The 17,672-nt window shown below is 43.5% G+C and overlaps 1 long non-coding RNA gene and 1 pseudogene across 1 annotated transcript; one reads left to right on the top strand and one right to left on the bottom strand.

Moving 5' to 3' along the window:
* Positions 1–5,206: 5,206 nt before the first annotated feature.
* Positions 5,207–7,806, bottom strand: LOC123100467 (hydroxyphenylpyruvate reductase-like; annotated as a pseudogene).
* Positions 7,807–13,352: 5,546 nt separating this feature from the next.
* LOC123100466 (uncharacterized) lies at positions 13,353–14,163 on the top strand. The gene is made up of 3 exons (XR_006448406.1): positions 13,353–13,401; positions 13,806–13,876; positions 14,126–14,163. It is a non-coding gene; the product is annotated as an uncharacterized lncRNA (long non-coding RNA).
* The last annotated feature ends 3,509 nt before the right edge of the window (positions 14,164–17,672 follow it).

Below are 17,672 nucleotides of genomic sequence, written 5' to 3'. Positions count from 1 at the left end.
CGACCAGCACCTTTGGCGGGTGTAGTACCCAAGATATGTGTTTAATAAACGAGGTGACTCTGTGAGGTGGTAAGGATCATCGGTTGGTGATGACCCACAAGTATATGGGATCAATTGTAGTTCTTTCGATAAGTAAGATTGTCGAAACCAACGAGGAGTAGAAGGAATGATAAGCGGTTTTCAGCAAGGTATTCTCTGCAAGCACTTAAAGTAGTAGTAACGTGTAGTTTGATAACAACATAATCCGTAACAAGTAACAAGTGACAATAGTAACAAGGTGCAGCAAGATGGCCCAATCCTTTATATAGCAAAGGCAAGCCTGGAGTACTTCTTATAGTGAGCAAAATGTTCTCGAGGACACATGGGAATTCTCATCTAGCCGCGTTCATTATGTTTAGTTGATCCGCATTCACTACTATGTTAATTTGATATGTGGGTGGACCAGTGCTAGGATGATTGATATGTCTCCAACATATCTATAATTTTTTATTATTCTATGCTATTATAGTATCAATCTTGGATGCTTTATATGCAATTATATATCATTTTCTGGGACAAGAGAGACCCAAGAAGCTTCGGGAGGAGGCCATAAGGCAAACAAGTTGATGGCAAGGCAGTAGGGCACGCCTAGGGGGTGGCCACGTCCTAGTACATTGTGGGCCCCTCTTGGGTCCGACGGACCTAGTTCCACCTCTATAAATTCTCTAAAATCGGGAAACCAACAGGGAGCCACCCAAAATACTTTTTCCGCCACTGCAAGTCCCTGTTCTTCCACGGTCCCATCCGAAGGCCTTTTTCAGCACTCTGTCGGAGGGGGAATCGATCACGGAGGGCCTTACATCAACCTTTCTGCCCTTCCAATGATGTGTGAGTAGTTTACCACAGACCTACGGGTCCATAGCTAGTAGCTAGATGATTTCTTCTCTCTCTCTCTTTGGTCTTCAATACAATGTTCTCCTCGATGTTCTTGGAGTTCTATCCGATGTAGTCTTCTTTACGGTGTGTTTGTTGGGATCAGATGAATTTTGGGTTGATGATCAGATTATTCATGAATATTATTTGAGTCTTCTCTAAACTCTTTTATGCACGATTGTTATAGCTTTGTATTTCTCTTCAATCTTCCGTTTGGTTTGGCCAACTAGATTGATTTATCTTGCAATGGGAGATGTGCTTTGTAATGGGCTCAATATTGCGGTGTTCTATATCCCAGTGACGGAAGGGGACAAGACACGTATTTGTATTGTTGCCATTAAGGGGAAAACGATGGGGTTTATTCATATTGGTTGGATTTACTTTGTCTACATCATGTCATGTTGCTTAAGGCGTTACTCCGTTTTTATTAACTTAATACTCTAGATTCATGCTGGGTAGCGGTTGATGGGTGGAGTAATAGTAGTAGATGCAGGCAGGACTCCGTCTATTGTCTCACACGTGATGCCTATATACATGATCATTGCCTTGAATATCGTCATAACTATGCGTTTTTCTATCAATTGTCCAACAGTAATTTGTTTACCCACTGTATGCTTTTTGTTCGAGAGATAAGCCTCTAGTGCAAACTATGGCCCCGGGGTCTACTTTTATCATATATAAAATCCAAAAATACCTTACTTCAATTTATATACCATTATTTTATTTTGTGTTTAAATCTATCTATCTATCACTACCAAATTTGATCCTTGCAATTAACCGCCGAGGGGTTGACAACCCCCTTGTTTGCGTTGGGTGCAAGTATTTGCCTTTGTGTGTGTAGGTGCTGCTAATTAACGAGGTTTCGCGTGGTTCTCCTACTGGATTGGTAACCTTGGTTCTTAATTGAGGGAAATACTTATCTCTATTGTACTGCAACATCCTCTCCTCTTCGGGGAAATCCCAACGCAACTCACAAGTAGCATTGATGTTCATACTTGAACAAGCAACCCACTTATGATTACCCCCTCTCACAAGCATCCGTAACTACGAAAGAAGAATTAATATAAATCTAACCATAGCATGAAACATATGGATCCAAATTAGCCCTTATGAAATAACTCATAAATTAGGGTTTAAGCTTCTGGCACTCTCGCAACCCATCATCTACTTATTACTCCCCTATGTCTTCCCCTAGGCCCAAACATGGTGAAGAGTCATGTAGTCGACGTTCAGATGACACCACTACAGGAAGAACAACATACACATCATCAAAATATTGAACGAGTACCAACTTCACATAATTACTTATAACAAGACTTCTCCCATGTCCTCAAGAACAAACGGACCTACTCACAAATCATATTCATGTTCAAGATCAGAGGAGTATTGTATATGATTAAGGATCTGAACATATAATCTTCCACCAAATAAACCAACTAGCATCAACTACAACATGCAATCAACACTACTAGCAACCCACAAGTACCAATATGAGGTTTTGAGACAAAGATTGAATACAAGAGATGAACTAGGGTTTGAGAGGAGATGTTGTTGGTGAATATGTTGATGAAGATTAGTCCTCCTACGATGAGAGGATCGTTGGTGATGTCGATGGCTTCGATTTTCCCCACCCGGAGGGGAAGTATCCCTAGCAGAATCGCTCCGCGAGAGAGCAAAACTGCTCCTGCCCAGGTTCCGCCTCAAGACGGCGGCGCTTCATCCCGAATGTCCTCTCTTTATTTTTTTCTAGTGAAAATGACATCATATAGGAGAAGGAGGGCCACGAAGGCCTGCTGGTGGGCCCACAAGCTCACATGGCGTGCCCCAGGGGAGCGCCACCTGAGCTTGTGGCTCACTGGTGGGGCCCTCCTGGTGATTCTTCTTCCTGTATTTTTCTATTAGTTCCAAATAAATCTTCGTAAATTTTCAGGTCATTTGGAGCTTCGGAGAATAGCTATCTCTGCTGTAGCTCGTTTCAGGTCCAGAATTACAGCTGTCAGCAATTTTCCTCTTCATATAAATCTTGCATAATAAGAGAGAAAAGACATTAGAATTACCTCATGAAGTGAAATATTGACCCAAAACTATATAAATAATAGTAGGAAAACATGATGCAAAATGATGTATCAGTTGGACAACTAACTCTTGATGCAGGTTGTGACCAGTCAAGACGTACTTTGAACACATCCCTACTTCATCACGTAGCAAGCACATCATGGCAGTTGTGTTCAGAGCTATGTTTATTAGTAAGATGAGATCCCACAGGTATGTACACTCTTTGTCCCAAAATGTAAGAGGATTTTTGACACCATGATAGTGTAAAATATCCTTTTACATTTTGAGACAGAGGGAATGTATGGTTGTGAGAGTAAGACCACATATACTCATGCCTATTTTCATACCAGTGTTTACGTCCAAAAAAGTTGTGAGAAAGGTCTGATTAAAAAACTAGAATTTAATTCGATAGCAATCACTTGTTTGCCTCTTTGTCATGGTGCACATCCTCTAGTGGGTTTGATACCCAGAGTCACTCCTTGGGGAAAAGGTACGGGAACCTTCTGCTATCCAAACCGGATCTCAAGGGGCATCACTGACGCCGGCCATCTCCTGAAGCCACTGTTCGCCTGTGCCGCCCCACCACGATCCCACTCATGAGATTGGGCTGCCAGTTCTGCTAGATCGGGAGGCTGGAGATGGTGGTGGTGGTTAGTTATGGAGCTGGAGGCTAGAGGAGGAGCATGGGAGAGGGGGAAAAGGAGGACAAGGAGGTTGGAACGGCGACGGCCATGGAGTGGGACGGGTGAGGGGAGCGGCTCGAGTGCATTGGTCTACTATCTGCCTAAGTGTGAAAATGGACATCGATCAACTATCTCCCCAAGTGTGAAATGGATTTAATATTTTCTGATAAAAGGGGCATTCATTCACGTGCCTCCCTAGGTGTGTTGCTATTGGACCTGCATAGCATGGTGCATAAATCAACTCCAGGCCTGGCTTCGCAGGAATGCTCGAATCGTCCATTTTCTCAAAGCAACGCGAGCGATGCAACTTGAGCATAAGTGGTGGCTCCGGTGGTGCGAGCGTGTAGGTGAGGTTTGCACATGTTATATTGCACTCACCCTCTTTGATCTACTTCACACACAATGGTGATTTGACTCGAAATATGGTCTACATGAAAAATATGCAAATATTTCATTCAGACCGTCGGTTTCTAATTTTATGGACTGTAAGTCTTCAATTTCATGCTAATGTTTGGAGGGTTTTTAGATGAATTTCAGCAAAATCTTCACACCAAGTCGACCACTAGCTTCTTTTCGCTGTATCCATGACTTTTGTGTTGGACGTTTTCTAGGCGAGTAGATCTGCATCTCTTACTGGACCACACAAACATGTTCATGTGTCCATGTTATGAAACGATGAAGTTTGAGAAAATCTTCGCACCCGAACGACCGTTTGAAATTTCTGTAGACCAGTAACTTCATCTTGCTGTTTCACACAGCTTTTGTGTTACGTTTTCTATTTCGATGGTCATAGACGAGTAGATATACATTTTCCTACTGATTGTGCAAACGTATCACACTTGGGCATCTGTCTCATAAAAAAATATTCGCGCCCATCCGATTTCATGACCATTGAATGAGCATCCAAGGGCTGCCACTCCTCCTACCTCGAGTCATCCCGTTGGATGAGCATCCGAAGGATGCCATACCTTTTTCTAGCTCGAGCCGGCCTTTCTCTTCTTCCTTCAGCAACCGTTTCTATCTGAGGTAAGTTTACCACTTGGATAAAAGGCGAGATTAATCATCAGTGTGAATGTAATGAAATAGCAGAACGTTCCATCTAGGACTTAGGCTGAGGAACATGCAGGCTACCAAACTATATGCACAACATGCATAGCCAGGCCCAACTCAGCCAAGCTACCGAAAAGCGCAAAAAGCTTGCAAGCTACCAAACCATCCATACTAAATGGCAACATTTACTCAACCAAGAAAATCAGGCATATTACATAGCATGACATTTGCGTCGACAAAACATAAACCACGAAAACCAGATATGAGACGATCCCAAAAGAAATCAAACTTGTCAATAGGTCTCACAAACTGCTTACCGATAAGAAGCTACATATGTCAAAGAGATATTGAAAGGGAAAACATCTTATCGTGCTTCTTCAAAATAAAATGGAAAAGGGGAAGAACCTCGGACTCTCCGTCGATTGATGCATACGACCATATATTATTAATTATTGATAAAGCCAAACAAACGGGCTTTCGAAGAGAGAAATTATTTTTGAGGCCATCCACATAGAACATTCCTTGAGACAACAACTTCAAATGGTACGACCAAACATGATGACATATTAGCACACAAATGCATATAAAACACATTATAATGCTTGTTCGTGCTTGCGATCAGAGATCATCATATCAGATAACAGGACTCAACAGCGGTTTCTTTAGAACATGCGCCTCCAGGTTACCGAGAACCAGGTCAGCCATCGCCTTGCGCGTCTCGTGTGTCCCGCTCCCCATGTGTGGTGCCAGGACAACATTGTCAAGCGTGAAGAGCGACTCAGGCACATCGGGCTCATCCTCAAACACGTCGAGGCCTGCCCCACCAAGGCGCCCCTCAACGAGCGCAGAGACAAGCTCAGGCCTTGTACAATGGGAGGTGCTTAGGAGAGGTGCTTAGAGAAATAAACCAGGATTTTCTTAAGCACCGGTGCTTATTTGTACATGGTAGACGCTTAACTAAGCGTCTCTTCTATAGAAATAGGCACCGGTGCTTCAGAAAAACCCGGTTTATTTTTCTAAACACCTCCCTAAGCATCTCCCATTGTACAAGGCCTCAGGCTCGTCAACATGAGGGCCGCGCCCGATGTTTATGAGCACGCCCTTGGGTCCGAGTGCCTCCATCACCTCACGGTTGACAATGTGGCGGGTCTGTTCACTCAATGGGCAAGCCACCACGAGGACGTCGCTGTTTGCTGCCAATTCAAGTACAGAAGGGTAATAGGTGTAATTGGGGTAGTCCTTCTTTGTTCTCTGGTAGTAGTTGACTGGGCAATCAAAGGCCTCCACTCGAGTGGCAATAGCAAGCCCTATCCTGCCCAGCCCAATAATGCCCACTGTTTTGCCACTGAACTGCAAATGGATAAACAAAATCCATGAGAAAGTGAAATCACAAATCATGCTATATTTGCGTAAACAAGGAAATCACTTTACACGAAGATAAGAATGAAAGCATCCAAAACGAAATGCTGAGATTGCACACCTTGACCACACAGACAGATGCACATATCCCTGTAAATAGACAGCTCAAAGCATGTGCTTCTAAATTCTTTCGAGACAGATCAACCATTGCAATGCATGTTTCTTCCGTGTCACTTCCTACTGAGGGGCCAAAACAACATTATCTAAACCAAGATGCTCTGGGGCAAAGGGCTTCTCGGTATGAGCAGATACAAACTCAGATCGATCAGCATGTGCTCCATGGCCAATGTCTATGAGCACACCTACTGGTCCTACTCCATCCATGATTGTACAACTAACAATGAAATTGGCCTCTGCATTAAGGGAAAATGCTACAATAAGCGCATAACAGTTGCCTGCCAGGTCAACACCATTTGTGAAGAACTTGTAGTTTGGAAAATGGTTTATGCGATTCTGAATAATAACTGATTGAGCAACCAAATGCCTTAGCTCCTTTTCTTACTGCAAAAAAAATAATGAGAGTGGATTGTTTCTTTTCTTTGAGAAGATCAAATCTGATCCTAGGATTGCATGGAATGGCAAACCAGCATCCTCAACTACTCCATGCTTTTACAAGAGTTTCGTTTGCTGATAACTCATCATTATAATAAGTACCAGATCAATCTTGCTAAGTACTCCCGCTGTAAACTAATATAAGATCTTTTAGATCAAGATCTTATATTAGTTTACAGAGGGAGAACATTCTATCCTTCAGATAGGTGCCCCTGACCATTTTTCACAATGTACAGGTGCTATCCTCTGGTCCCTGCATCAATTCTAACGGGATTCCGCTCATAAGAAAGTCTTTCAATGCACAAACTGTAGGCTTAGCCTAGCCATAAAGGAAATGGAAAGCATGACAAAATGCGTTGCAATTGATTTCCTATTTATGCTACTACGAAGCTATGGTCAGGGAGGAACAAAATCGTGATTTTCATGCTTTTCTGATCATCCATCAGCCTTAGTATTACCACGATTCCAAGTGACACACAGCACAACATCCAAAAAAGAGCCGGCAATTCCCTAGCCTAGTAGTATGAGGTTGATATTGTAGGAGGGAAAATACGAACCACATCGCCATATATGAGCTATCGTATATAAATCAAAATCACCTAGGAGGCAGTGGATTATCGGACTGCAAAAATACTACAAACGGAAGTCAACGCTAGCCAAGCATATAGGAAACCAACTCGCGTGGTGAGTGCGTAGTCTCCCTTGGCCTTCCACAGGCCGGTGCGCACGAAGCGGTCGGCCTGCGGGATCCTCCGTAGCGCGGCGATGGCGAGGCCGACGGCGAGGTCGGCGACGTCGTCCGTGAGGACGTCCCGCGCTCGCGGCACTTGGGGAGGTCGACGTGGTCGATCCCCACGGAGAAGGACGCCACGATCTCGAGCGACGGCAGCGCGTCGATGAGCTCAGCGAGGGTGCCGTAGCCGGGGTAGACAACGACGGCGCGGATGGCGGAGGCGTTGGCGCGGAGGAACTCGGCGCTGCCGTCGGGAGGGGCGTCCCAAAGGCGGATGAGGCGGAAGCGGCGGTCGAGCTCTTGCTCCAGGTAGGCGTTCACGGGGTACAGCAGCAGCACGCCCACGGACTCCATCGCCGTCGCCCGGTCGCCGTCGCGAACGCCGAGAGCAGCAGCGGCGGCAGGCGGGTGGGTGGGTGGGGGCAAAAAATCTAGTAATAGAAACTGGTACGCCTTCCATAAAGGGCAGTGATAGGCTCCGGCAGTCCGGCCGAACAGTTCGGCCGGACTAGCCCCAGCCACCCGATGCGCGGGATTAGAGCCGTTCGATCCCTCCTCTCCCACGTCATCATCTTCTTCCCCCTTCCCTCTGCTTCAGATCCGCCGTGCGCTCACCCCCGGCCGCCGCGCGCTCGCCCCCGGCCGTCGTTGGATGTGTTGCTACAGCCGCGACACTGCAAAAGCCGCCCCCCGCAGCTCTCGCCCTCCATAGCCACGACGCCATCGTTCGCGGTCGCAGCGCTGGTGGTCGACGCTCACCGGGGTCCCTTAGTCGTCGCCGTCACGGTCATCGGCAACATCAGTTGCAGCCCGCCGGCTTGTCGAGTCGAAAACTCGCCACGGTCATCATCGTACATGGTGAAAGCTTCTGCAAGCGCTGGTTGTAGCTTTGCCATAGCCGGTTGCAGCTTTCGTCCTCCGACCATAGCTTCTGTCACCTCCAGTTGAAGGATTCTTGTTTGCCGGTTGGAGCTTTTCCCATCAACAGTTGTACCTTCTCAGGTGCCGATTGCAGCTTCCATGGCGCCCCGCCTCAGTTTCCATGTATCTCTGGTTGGAGCTTTTTTTCTCAGCGGTGGTAGCATTCCCGTGTGCCGGTTGTAGCAATTTGAAGTGCTGGTTGTAGCACGGCGTGACAACATTGTAGCAAAAATTCCCGACGCCGGCTATGGTAATGTCGCAAAATGAGACACTGGTTGTAGCGAAATTCTACACCAGTTGTAGAAAAATTCGCTGGATCATAGTGGCTACAAACTCCGGCGAACTCGGGTTGCAGCTCTAACGAACGTGGTTGTAACTTTTTTGTTGAACGGTTGTAGCATTTGTCGACACACGTTGCCGATTGCAGCTCCGTTGTGCACACGTTATAGCATCTTTGCAAGCCGATTGTAGCTTTGTGGTACGTGGTTGTAGCATTCGCGACACCATCGTCGGCAGGTCTCTCGTGCAGCAACCTAATGGGGTCCGCCGGTGGTGGCCTCGCCGAAGAAGCCGCGGCCCTCGGTGGCAACGCCTGAGGTCGCGGAGGGGGGAGTGGGGGTGGGGATGAAAGGTGGATGGAGGTTGAGTGGTAGAAGGAAGAAGAAGATAAGGGGTCCGCCGGTGGTGGCCTCGCCGGAGAAGCCGCGGCGCTTGGCGGCAGCGCCTGAGGTGGAGGGAGGTTGAGTGGTGGAAGGAAGAAGAAGATAAGGCAAAAGAAAAAAATTGGGAGAAGGACGCGCGAGAGACATTGGATCCATGTGGATCGAGCGCACGTGACGCGACCGGCCGAACGTTTCGGCCGACGCGTTGGCGTAAAACGTTCCCCTTCCATAAACTCTCTTCTGCCCCCTGAATTCATCTGGGGTGAGGCCCAGCAACTAATCTTGGCCCAATTGCGTTGCTCCACATCACCCCGTAACATAAGAGAGCAACTAGTTAACGAGCGCTCCTTCGGGAGCCTCGCAACGATCAACGCCACTTGGCGCGCTCTCAGCCATTCGCCACGTGTCGCGCTCTGGGCGCTCCCTCCGGATTTTATTTTTTTATTTTTCCACACACGTTTTTGGCTTTTTAAACGGTTTTTTTCGACGTTTTGGTTTTTCAACGGTCTTCCTTACCTTTTCAATCAAAAAAAATTTGAAAAAAAAAATTTTGCGCGAAAAAATGCGTTTTCTTTTTTCCCTTTCGCGAGAGTCACGGTCGTGCCTCTCGAAAACGAAAAAAACGCGTTTTCTGTTTTTCTTTTGCTTTCGCGAGAGTCACGGTTTTGCTTTCGCGAGAGCCACGGGTGTGCTTTCGCGAGAGTCACGGCCGTGCCTCTCGGAAACGAAAAAAACGCGTTTTTTGTCTTTTTTTCCTTTCGCGAGAGTCACGGTTTTGCTTCCGCGAGAGGCACGGTTGTGCTTTCGCGAGAGTCACGGCCGTGCCTCTCGGAAAGGGAAAAAATGCGTTTTCCGTTCTTTTTGTCCTTTCGCGAGAGTCACGATTTTGCTTCCGCAAAAAGGCACGGTTGTGCTTTCACGAGAGTCACGGCCGTGCCTCCTCGGAAAAGAAAAAAAATACAGGCTTTCTCTCTTTTTTCCTTCCGCGAGAGTCACGGTTTTGCTTCCGCGAGAGGCACGGTTGTGGTTTCCTGAGAGCCACGGGCGTGCTTCTTTCAGAAAGGGAAAAAACCCGTGCTCCCGGTTCGGTTTTTTCGTCCGGTTTTTTTCATGAAAAAAAAGTTCGTCAAAACCTATCAACATGGGATCTAGTTTTGAAGATCTCGGCGCGAGGAATCCAACTGTGAAAGCGGTTCAAGATTTGGATGCACGGTTTGCGAGATAAAACATTTTGAATAAACGGATCTATGGAAAAAGGGAAAACTACCATGTTGCGACAAGTGGCGCGTTGCATGTGCGCCACTTGTTGCAACCAAGGGAGTTGGAGTGATCTTTGCAACGAGTCTCTACTCCTAATGGACGAGTTGGTGAATAGTCTCCGCGGTTTATTTTCGCTGTTTTTTTTCGGTCAATCCTCCCACCTCCCTCGCACCCAAGCACGATGCCCCCTCGCGCGAGAAAAAAAACGGACGACGACCGCACTCGTGAAAAAGAACCGTACGACGACCCCTCACACGAAGAAAAAAACTAACGATCTCTCCCTGCGCCTGGGAACTCGATCTGGATCACGGCGGCGGCGACTCCTCTCTCTCTCTCTCCGCGCACCGACGCATCCCCCGGAGCCCTGCCCACCTCCTCCCTTTTCAGCGCCCACATCGCGACCCCTGTGGCTACTCCACACTTGAAGCATCGTGGAGGTTACGGAAACCCGATGGCGTTGGCTTGCCGGAGATGAAGAAGACAGCCAGGTGATGCGGTACTCGGGAGGTGGAATTGGCAACGGAGGTGGCTCCATATGGATGTCGCGGACCTCCCACTGGATGGAATCGAAGTGGGACGATGTGCTCTTTCCTTTTTTTGTATTTTTGCCGAGTCGCTGGATCTGATTAGAGCTTTTATCAGGGTGTTTCAATTGGTGGGGGAATCGGAAGCATCTCAGACATTTTAAATGCATGACTGCTGATTGCTGAAAATGTTCGTACCCACAGTCACTACAATTTGTTTTATTCTCATTCTTTTCCTTTTCGTTGATGAAGATAAGATCGATGGTCTATCATGCATGCATGTAGGAGCAGATTTCCTAATCTGTTGGGCTAATATTGTTAGTTCAGATTTGGAGACCCATATTTTTTGCTCACAGAGATGTCTAGAACATTATTGTATCTAGCAGATATTAATAATTTTATCTCCAGAGTAAAGCCATATATACAAGATGGCTATGCTAATTAAACATTATTTGATGAATTTATTAGGAAATATGCAGTTATGGATTCATTCTATAGTTGGAATATGAGACTCCATATGTGTGTGTATGTTTATTCTTGCTTGAATCTGGTGCTGAAGGTGTGAACAGGTGAGTCCTGCTTACAAGTTCGTCTAAAGAATTTTCATGTTTTAAAGCCATTGAGACATTTATCACTCCACCTTCTATATCTATTTATCGTCAATTAGTGCAATAGTGGTCGCTGGTGTATTACCCATTCCACACTAGCTTGTTTCCTTTTCGTTTTGGGGGTTATTTGCAGTGGAAACTATTGTTTGTGCTTGCCACTCATTAAATCGTCTTTGAAAATCTAACGAGCGGAAACAGAATAGCTCATTTTATACCATTGGTTGCAGTTTTACATCCACATTGCCAATTTGTATTTTTTTTAAGCACAAGCAATAGTTATGTGCATCAATCGCATATTCTTCTGATAATACTATCTGTAGCACGTGTTAACACAATCTCAATTATCTGCATGGTATATATATCTCTAATCATTGTCTTTTCCAGAATGAAGAGAAGGTATGAGAAAGATAATACTAATATTCCCTATACATTTGACATTTAACTTTTACCAGATTCTTGGATTCCTCAAAATCATGTCTATTAGTGTTTCTTCTATATATATATATGCCTGATCTTTCCTTTTGAAATTGTCATTATGTACATGACTTTTGCTACTGCTGGCCTTGAATTGGCACTGATTTGGGCCACCTTGTTGAATGATTTGTGCACGGATGTGTTTCGTTGGTCTTTTGCGGCATGTGGGGAGCGTAAACTGGAAGAACGTGTGCCGCAGGCATCGCTGTTGCGCTGGACGACGTTGTGCGAGGGCATGGCCATGGACGATGTGCTGTTGGAGAACGACGCAGGACTAAGGTAGTCGATGTGAACGACCACTGGGTATGTAATGGTTTAGTCCTCCTGAATTTGCACTCTGTTTTTTAGTCCTCTGTAGTGTTGTTCAATTTGGGCAGGGCTTACACTCTCTCATAGGATCAGACCAAACAAAGTCTCATAAGCTTTGTCGTTGTTTTGTTCGAAACATAAAAACAGCCATTATCGAGGAAAGAGTCGTTCTCACATAGCGATTTGTTTGCCTCCTTGCAGAATTCCAATTGCTTATGGATTCGTATGATGCAGCCTACATGTTCCCATCACCCAGTAAAATATAGACATCAATTATTGTATCTGGGTTTATATTATGCATCCCCGCTGCCAGTTTCAATTGTTAAGTAGGAACGAAGATTACATTTATAAATGAGATATGTATGTAATTGTGTGCTGCATTCTTGTTGCTTCCAGTAGATGTACTATCTTTTCAGCGTTGACTTTTAAAGCGTTTTTGCTGACAAGAAGCTTATCAGTCATAATGTTCAGCACCTACATTACCTGATGGTCATGTAGTGCTAGGGAAATAGATATTAATGCGGGAAATAGATATACAATATGTTATAAAGGATAAGACAAATAATTATTGGGTGTGAAAGATCCGGATGGAAGCATTTTTTTTGCTAGCATATGAATTATTGAATACAATCTCATATGCAACCCCTCAAAATTAGATTTAATTCATGCTCGTACACCATCACTTAAGTAGGAAAAGAGAAGTATTTCTAAGGTTACTCTATATCTTATTTTTCTTTCACAGCATATATATTATTAGTTATATGTTTGCCTGGGTAAGAAAGAAACAATCAATCCCTCAAAATAAAAGGAAACTAATGATCAAGACCTTAGCTGGCTGACGGTAACTCCATTCATTCTCTTCCAATTATTATTATTTTAGTTATTTTTCTATTCTCATGGGTAGGTTTCTTCTGTGTTGTTTTGCTTTAGTTTCGTAGTTGTCACTCCCATGTATTTCTTCGACGAGGAGGCGTGGACACGAGGCCTAACTATCCGGTATAAATTGGTTTTCCCACTGTAGCTGTGAGATTGGATTGTTGTTCCCTTTTCTGCACATGATTGTTCCACTTGTGATTTATCATATATGAATTGCTACTTGACATCCTTTTGATCCAGCGTGATTTCCTGCTTCTTCTCATCTTGTTGACTACTGGTTGTGTTTGTTCTCTCGCCAAAGGCCGGGACTTTGAGTTGTCTGCCATGGTGGAGCTCGGGATGTTGGCAGATCTGACCGGACTGGTCAGCACTCTGCCCACACCTGCCGAGGTCGCCCTGCTCTGTGCCATGCTCGGTAACTCACGCACGCTGATGGGAATGTTATGCACAAAATGCTGATGAAGTTGTGTACTGATTCAATGAACTGAATTTTAATTAGCTGATGGTGATGATATATTTTTCGTGAACTAAAAAAAGTGTATCCCCATATTGGTGCTTTTAGGAAATGGCGAATTTACGTATCCTTATCAGCCTTATACTAATACATGTATCTGTATCGGTGCATTCTTGGATTTCATGTATAAGCCTCTCAAGAGAAATTTAAATAAGGTTGTTATGTTTCAGCATACTATACATGCTTTCCCGTAGACAATGTTGCAATACTGTCATGTGATAACTGGTACTGATATAAGGACCCTTATCTTCAGTGCCATTTGGAGTAACAGTCTACAATGCCACAACACTTTGTTGGACCTATTTTTGGCGTTTCTTCTGCCAGGTATCTCTATGATTTAAGTAGATAGAAGTTATTAATTACACGTTCATTGTGGTAGACCGATTGTCTCTCTTCTACAATTGGAAATCTGTTATGTTCTGATGAGATGCTATCATATGACTAATATGTAACTGGTGATGTTTTATGTCTCATAGTTAAACTTTGTTTCATATTTCAAATTGGTTATTGAACATTTTTGTTTCCATGACAGTAGATCTATATCGGGATTTATAGCATATGCTCTATGTGCAGCTGATGAGTCTTTTAGGGATGCAAATTGTCTGCCTTCGGAAAATCAGAAGAATGAAAGAATGGGATTTATAGCATATATGCTCTATGTGCAGCTGATGAAGCTTTGAGAGATCAAAATTGGTTGCCTTCGGAAAATAGGAAGGAAAGAACGGTACCAATTGCTTTTAGTGGAAGCTCTTTCCCTTTTTTGTATTTTTGCCGAGTCGCTGGATCTGATTAGAGCTTTTATCAGGGTGTTTCAATTGGTGGGGGAATCGGAAGCATCTCAGACATTTTAAATGCATGACTGCTGATTGCTGAAAATGTTCGTACCCACAGTCACTACAATTTGTTTTATTCTCATTCTTTTCCTTTTCGTTGATGAAGATAAGATCGATGGTCTATCATGCATGCATGTAGGAGCAGATTTCCTAATCTGTTGGGCTAATATTGTTAGTTCAGATTTGGAGACCCATATTTTTTGCTCACAGCGATGTCTAGAACATTATTGTATCTAGCAGATATTAATAATTTTATCTCCAGAGTAAAGCCACATATACAAGATGGCTATGCTAATTAAACATTATTTGATGAATTTATTAGGAAATATGCAGTTATGGATCCATTCTATAGTTGGAATATGAGACTCCATATGTGTGTGTATGTTTATTCTTGCTTGAATCTGGTGCTGAAGGTGTGAACAGGTGAGTCCTGCTTACAAGTTCGTCTAAAGAACTTTCATGTTTTAAAGCCATTGAGACATTTATCCCTCCACCTTCTATATCTATTTATCGTCAATTAGTGCAATAGTGGTCGCTGGTGTATTACCCATTCCACACTAGCTTGTTTCCTTTTCGTTTTGGGGGTTATTTGCAGTGGAAACTATTGTTTGTGCTTGCCACTCTTTAAATCGTCTTTGAAAATCTAACGAGCGGAAGCAGAATAGCTCATTTTATACCATTGGTTGCAGTTTTACATCCACATTGCCAATTTGTATTTTTTTTAAGCACAAGCAATAGTTATGTGCATCAATCGCATATTCTTCTGATAATACTATGTGTAGCACGTGTTAACAAAATGTCAATTATCTGCATGGTATATATATCTCTAATCATTGTCTTTTCCAGAATGAAGAGAAGGTATGAGAAAGATAATACTAATATTCCCTATACATTTGACATTTAACTTTTACCAGATTCTTGGATTCCTCAAAATCATGTGTATTAGTGTTTCTTCTATATATATATATGCATGATCTTTCCTTTTGAAATTCTCATTATGTACATGATTTTTGCTACTGCTGGCCTTGAATTGGCACTGATTTGGGCCACCTTGTTGAATGATTTGTGCACGGATGTGTTTCGTTGGTCTTTTGCGGCCTGTGGGGAGCGTAAACTGGAAGAACGTGTGCAGCAGGCATCGCTGCTGCGCTGGACGACGTTGTGCGAGGTCATGGCCATGGACGATGTGCTGTTGGAGAACGACGCGGGACTAAGGTAGTCGACGTGAACGACCACTAGGTATGTAATGGTTTAGTCCTCCTGAATTTGCACTCTGTTTTTTAGTCCTCTGTAGTGTTGTTCAATTTGGGCAGGGCTTACATTCTCTCATAGGATCAGACCAAACAAGGTCTCATAAGCTTTGCTGTTGTTTTGTTCGAAACATAAAAACAGCCATTATCGAGGAAAGAGTCGTTCTCACATAGCGATTTGTTTGCCTCCTTGCAGAATTCCAATTGCTTATGGATTCGTATGATGCAGCCTACATGTTCCCATCATCCAGTAAAATATAGACATCAATTATTGCATCTGGGTTTATATTATGCATCCCCGCTGCCAGTTTCATTGTTAAGTAGGAACGAAGATTACATTTATAAATGATATATGTCTGTAATTGTGTGCTGCATTCTTGTTGCTTCCAGTAGATGTATTATCTTTTCAGCGTTGACTTTTAAAGCGTTTTTGCTGACAAGAAGCTTATCAGTCGTAATGTTCAGCACCTACATTACATGATGGTCATGTAGTGCTAGGGAAATAGATATTAATGTGGGAAATAGATATACAATATGTTATAAAGGATAAGAAAAATAATTATTGGGTGTGAAAGATCAGGATGGAAGCATTTTTTTTGCTATCATATAAATTATTGAATACAACCTCGTATGCAACTCCTCAAAATTAGATTTAATTCATGCTCGTACACCATCACTTAAGTAGGAAAAGAGAAGTATTTCTAAGGCTACTCTATATCTTATTTTTCTTTCACAACATATATATTATTAGTTATATGTTTTCCTGGGTAGGAAAGTCACAATCAATCCCTCAAAATGAAAGGAAACTAATGATCAAGACCTTAGCTGGCTGACGGTAACTCCATTCATTCTCTTCCAATTATTATTATTTTAGTTATTTTTCTATTCTCATGGGTAGGTTTCTTCTGTGTTGTTTTGCTTTAGTTTCGTAGTTGTCACTCCCATGTATTTCTTCGACGAGGAGGCGTGGACACGAGGCCTAACTATCCGGTATCAATTGGTTTTCCCACTGTAGCTGTGAGATTGGATTGTTGTTCCCTTTTCTGCACATGATTGTTCCACTTGTCATTTATCATATATGAATTGCTACTTGACATCCTTTTGATCCAGCGTGATTTCTTGCTTCCTCTCATCTTGTTGACTACTGGTTGTGTTTGTTCTCTCGCCAAAGGCCGGGACTTTGAGTTGCCTGCCATGGTGGAGCTCGGGATGTTGGCAGATCTGACCGGACTGGTCAGCACTCTGCCCACACCTACCGAGGTCGCCCTGCTCTATGCCATGCTCAGTAACTCACCCTCGCTGATGGGAATGTTATGCACAAAATGCTGATGAAGTTGTGTACTGATTCAATGAAGTGAATTTTAATTAGCTGATGGTGATGATATATTTTTTGTGAACTAAAAAAAGCGTATCCCCATATTGGTGCTTTTAGGAAATGGAGAATTTACGTATCCTTATCAGCCTTATACTAATACATGTATCTGTATCGGTGCATTCTTGGATTTCATATATAAGCCGCTCAAGAGAAATTTAAATAAGGTTGTTATGTTTCAGCATACTATACATGCTTTCCCGTAGACAATGCTGCAATATTGTCATCTGATAACTGGTACTGATATAAGGACCCTTATCTTCAGTGCCATTTGGAGTAACAGTCTACAATGCCACAACACTTTGTTGGACCTATTTTTTGGCGTTTCTTCTGCCAGGTATCTCTATGATTTAAGTAGATAGAAGTTATTAATTACACGTTCATTGTGGTAGACCGATTGTCTCTCTTCTACAATTGGAAATCTGTTAAGTTCTGATGAGATGCTATCATATGACTAATATGTAACTGGTGATGTTTTGGGTCTCATAGTTAAACTTTGTTTCATATTTCGAATTGGTTATTGAACATTTTTTTCCATGACAGTAGATCTATATCGGCATTTATAGCATATGCTCTATGTGCAGCTGATGAGTCTTTTAGGGATGCAAATTGTCTGCCTTCGGAAAATCAGAAGAATTAAAGAATGGGATTTATAGCATATATGC

The sequence above is a fragment of the Triticum aestivum genome, chromosome 4D (genome assembly GCF_018294505.1).
Source record: "Triticum aestivum cultivar Chinese Spring chromosome 4D, IWGSC CS RefSeq v2.1, whole genome shotgun sequence".
In the NCBI taxonomy this organism is placed as follows: Eukaryota; Viridiplantae; Streptophyta; class Magnoliopsida; order Poales; family Poaceae; genus Triticum; species Triticum aestivum.
This window is presented reverse-complemented; position numbering and strand designations above follow the sequence as displayed.